General features: G+C 37.0%; 1 long non-coding RNA gene across 1 annotated transcript; it reads right to left on the bottom strand.

Moving 5' to 3' along the window:
- Nucleotides 1-1,008: 1,008 nt before the first annotated feature.
- LOC132109971 (uncharacterized) lies at nucleotides 1,009-4,731 on the bottom strand. Its single transcript, XR_009424572.1, has 4 exons — nucleotides 4,200-4,731; nucleotides 1,686-1,842; nucleotides 1,307-1,501; nucleotides 1,009-1,120 (listed from the first exon to the last, which is right to left on the bottom strand). It is a non-coding gene; the product is annotated as an uncharacterized LOC132109971 (long non-coding RNA).
- Between the last annotated feature and the right edge of the window lie 359 nt (nucleotides 4,732-5,090).

Here is a 5,090-nt window from a genome sequence, read left to right as displayed (position 1 = left end):
CTGCACAATCTGACTTTGCTGCAGCCTGGAATTGAAATACTGGTTTCGTCTGGTCAGAGGAGAACTGGCCCCCCAACTGAGCCTGGTTTCTCCCAAGGTTTTTTTCTCCATTCTGTCACCGATGGAGTTTCGGTTCCTTGCCGCTGTCGCCTCTGGCTTGCTTAGTTGGGGACACTTCATCTACAGCGATATCGTTGACTTGATTGCAAATAAATGCACAGACACTATTTAACTGAACAGAGATGACATAACTGAATCCAATGATGAACTGCCTTTAACTATCATTTTTGCATTATTGACACTGTTTTCCTAATGAATGTTGTTCAGTTGCTTTGACGCAATGTATTTTGTTTAAAGCGCTATATAAATAAAGGTGACATGTACATCATTGCAGTTAAACATCACAAGATGTTTACTTTTATTTTTCTACTATGGAAGTCAATGGCAACCACCAAGTGTTTGATTACCAGCAATCTTCTCTTCAAAATATCTTCTATGTTCAACATAAGAAAGCAACTCATACAGGTTTGGAATGACATGAGGGTGAAAAGTGATGACAGAATTTCCCTTGTTGGGTGAACAATCCCTTTAAATCAAGAAGCATTTTCTAGACAAGTTCATTTTTTTTTTAAAGTCAAAATGAAGTGAGTTTTTTCTTGAAACAAGCAAAATAATCTGCCAATGGCGTAAGCAAAATAAACTTGTTTTCTGTTTGAAATAAGAATGTAATAATTTTTAGACATTTTGGCTGGAAACGAGACAAAAAATCTAAGCTTGAAAAATGCTTTAAATTGATGTTGCTGTCAAAAATAATGTAATAAATACATTTTCTTTAGCAATTAACCCATCAAGTCTAACTATTTAAGTATTTGGCACTGTTATGAAAACCATTATGCGAATACAAAAAAAAATCTTAAGACCTCATCCAATATAAAGCCACATAAGCATTGGTCCACTTCAGTAATAGAACACCACCACATACATGTCAGCATAGATGAATGTTTGAATGTACTTTTACCTGTGTGCAGGTCTGATCTGGGTTTGGTCCATCATTAAGCGTCTGAGGAACAGGGCTGGTCTCATTCTCTTCTGCTGCGGCTGGAGCTTGGGTTTTTTTCAACTGGATTGCAGATAAAGAAGAACTAATTTTAACACACATCACAGATCAAAGATTAAATGCATTTCCATAGACAGTCAAGAGTAATATTGGAAACATGGTTAATATTGGAGAAATACAAAATTTGCTTTTGCAACAAAAAATAAAAAAAAAGAAATCACTATACTGTACTTAATCTAACCAACTCACCTTACTGCGCCAAGGCCATTTTGAATCACCATAGTTGTAATCAATTTAATCTCCTATTTCTATTTTCTTCAGAGAAAAAAGGCACAAATGTGGTTTGTTGTCAACTATGATTTTTTTTTCATAATGCAATTTGGATTTTTGTGGTTGTCATTGAACAATCTTCCGAGAGATCCATCTTCTTCAGATGCATCCAGGCTGAAAAGTATCAGAAAAATGGTAATAGTTTTACATCTTTTTAAAAGTTTTATTGAAAGAGTTATTTTCAAAAGAATTTAATAGTATTTGTGCTTAATTCATTCATCAAGTACTAAACCCTTGTTTCAGGGTTAACTCGTAATTTCTCTAAATCAATACAAAACATCCATCTTTCAATGTTTACCATAAGTGATGATTCTGCCACTGAAAGTCAAAGAGAAATGTGCTTTCAATCTCTGAGTATTTTCTTGACTTGCATTCCTCCTGTGTGAGGAGTTTACCCCTGTACTCCAACACGAAGTCCCCGGGTTTAATGGGGTGTGTTGCAAACACTCCTCTTCCTACAATAATGTATAATAATTAAACATTTCATTCTGGGACTCAAAAAGAGATACTACAGTATTTTCAAAGTGAGGTTGAGGTTCTTGCGTCTAATCAGTGTATTACCTGCAGACAATTCTCAGCACTCTCCCAGTTATGATACACACTCTACAGGTAAAGTGCTTTTTTGATCAGACTTTATGTGGCCAAAAAATGTTTTTGATGCAGACCCATCCACATCAGTGCATTACTGAGGTCCTGTCTATGCTCTGTTCGGTTCCTTTAAAGGAGTCTTGACCTGTAATTTTCACTTTTCCATGAGAATCAATATACACTGGCCGGGAAGCCGATATTTAAAAGTGAAGCGTTTGTTTACCCGTGTTCGTAAAACAGCCCACATGCACGCGCACTCAAATACGAGATTTTAATTTCTGCCCCGACTTGACGTCAAGACGGGGCAGGATATACGATATATGGACACCGCAGACCTATGCTGCAGGAAGCCCACCCTGCCCCTCTCCCCCTCATATTCAGTCGCGAAAGATGCGGAAACGTAGTGCACACGTGAGTTGCTCTGTTGTTGACTGCCAGAATCAACATGTAACTTAAATGTGTTTTCTCTCCCAAGAACGGACCAAGCTGTCAGGGACCAATGGATTAAATGGATTCTTTTTTAATGACGCGGTTCCTACAACCCTTCCCACTGGCTTAACGTTAGGTGTCTGTGCTAATCATTTTATGCCTGAATCGTTCACAAATTCGAATGTAGGGTCAGAAATAAGGGTCAGAGGAGCTCTGTGTTTATTTTTTTCCTCTTTTTTTTTTAGAAGGGCCTGAAAGACTATAATAGAGCGTGGGAATCCAAGGTAATACTAGGTTATGACTCCTTTAAACTGAGAGTGCCGTGTACCATTTAGTGCAGGTAACACCAGTGAAGCGTAAGAACATCATGCAACTCAGACTTTTGACATAAATAGACAGACAGATGTACTATATTGATCCAAAACTGGAAAATTACATTGTAGCCGCAGCAAGGCATGAAACTAAATATTTAATAGCAATATAAAAAACAGAAAGTATTCCTGATTTACTAAATAAATATAGGACACAGAAAAGCAATGTAACAAACGTATATACAACAAATAGAGAGACTAGTTAAATAATGTATTGTGCAAATGAGCTTTAAAGACCCACTCCGATGAAAATCATGTTTTTCGTGTTGTTAACATGTTCTTGTGGCATTTTTCTAAAGCTAGAGGACATATCTCTAGAAAATTAAGCTCAAAATTGCATTTTTGAGTATTTCTTTATTCAAATGGCTGTGAACCAATGGCAGTCACTAAAAGGCAGCCTAAAACAGACTGGAGTTGTGATGTAATAACTCTGGGGGGGGGGGGGGGGTACAAGCTCCTGCCCCACTCCCCTCGGGTTCTGAGGAGTAGAGAAGACGATGGCGGATCAACACCTGTGTGCTGTAGTGGGTTGCAGTGCTAAGAAGAGAGATATTGTTATTAGCTTTCATAATTTACCGCAACGCTGGCTCCGCCCACAACGCAGAGGTGAATTGCTAATGAGCTACTGCCGCTCTGCAGAAGCAAAGTCCTGGAAAAGAGCACATGTTTTTTTATTTGGGCTAAAAACTGCATAATCATAATTTAAAGACCACTGAGAACACTTTAAAATAGCTCAAAAGATGATCGGAGTGGGATTTTAAGTTGCAGTGAATGATAGGTGCATTGAAATTTGGATTCTCAAGTGCAATAACTTTATTAATTACAAAGCTATAATAATTGGGGTTTGACACCCAGAGACTTTGAGGGGAAAAACTGTATGCTGAGGCAGAAACAGAGAAGAAGAAAGTGTTACTTCATGGTTCCTGCATCATTTTAAAAATGCTTTTTAAAAACCATAGGAGCTCAGTAAAATGAAAGATAAGACCCAAGAGCCCAAGGGAAACAACAAGAAAAGAACTTGAATGATGAATGATCACATCTACTTTTAATGTTTTATAATGCAGATGTTTTACCCCTTTTAACTTCACCCCTTCCTTTCCATGTCACTTATTTGGGATCAATCAAGATGAAAATTTGCCTTAAACTCTAAACTGCAGCTAGTCTACCACAACAATAGGCTCTACTTCTCTGGACACCTCATTAGAATATTCTGACAAAAGCACTCTGACAATCTTGCCTGGGCTGTAAAGTATCACACTCACTTCGATCACTGTCTGTCTTTGACAAAGGCAAAAAAATAAAAAATAAAATAGGAATATAAAACCTGAAAACACACAAAAACTGTACCCTGCCATTACATCAACAATAATACTTTTTTGCTTTTGAAATGCACAAGTTGTGTCAAGGAATCTTCTGCAACTTACCTTTGTAACGGTCAATGAATCTCGGCATAAACCCATCCTTGTCAGTGCAAGACAGAATGTATGTCTTTGCATCGTCTATAGGCTTTTTCCTCCTCCTCCTTGTGGACATAATGGCTCTGTGAAAATAATTGTAATTCGTACTTCGTCAAGGCAAATCTCGCAAAAAGGTTTTTGAGAAATAGCAAGTCACAAAAAAAAATCTATTATGTAAAATAAATAAATAAACAGACATTCATACAAACACATAGACGCTGCAACAGCTGTGTACTGAGCTTTGCTATTGCATGATGCACATTGTTTAACATCAAACACGGGCTAATGAAATATGCAAATTCTGAAATGTGCACACTGAAAGCTGACTGAGCCTGTTGAAGCCGAGAAGTTAACTTGTTAGATGATAACCATGTTGTGCTGCACAGACACTCAGTATTCAATTTAAACTAGGGCTGTCAAACTTAACTTCTGGTACAGCAGCATGGCGGCGTTGCCACATGACCATTGACTGACATATGCAGCATCACATCCTTCCTCATGCATACGGGTGGTTGATGTGAACTCAAATCCAATGTGAAAAAAAAAAAAAAAATTAAAAAATGTGTCAAATGTCTTATAATTATATTGCTTAATATGTGAATAACTCAAAACTGAATGTGTCCCTTTCTAATTCCTTATTTATTTAGCATTTTATTAACTTTTTTGTGTGGTAGTCCCAAATATTGTCCACCAGTGTGAAAACATTTTTTATGTTAATATTTAATTCAGAGATTGTGTAACAGATAAGACAGATATGCACATTCCTTATCAGTTTGTCCTAATTACATTCCCACATCAAAAGTAACCAATAAAAATTCACAATCATGTTATTATCCCACTATAAGATGTACACATAGG

This window comes from Carassius carassius, chromosome 29, assembly GCF_963082965.1.
Source record: "Carassius carassius chromosome 29, fCarCar2.1, whole genome shotgun sequence".
NCBI lineage: Eukaryota > Metazoa > Chordata > Actinopteri > Cypriniformes > Cyprinidae > Carassius > Carassius carassius.
This window is presented reverse-complemented; position numbering and strand designations above follow the sequence as displayed.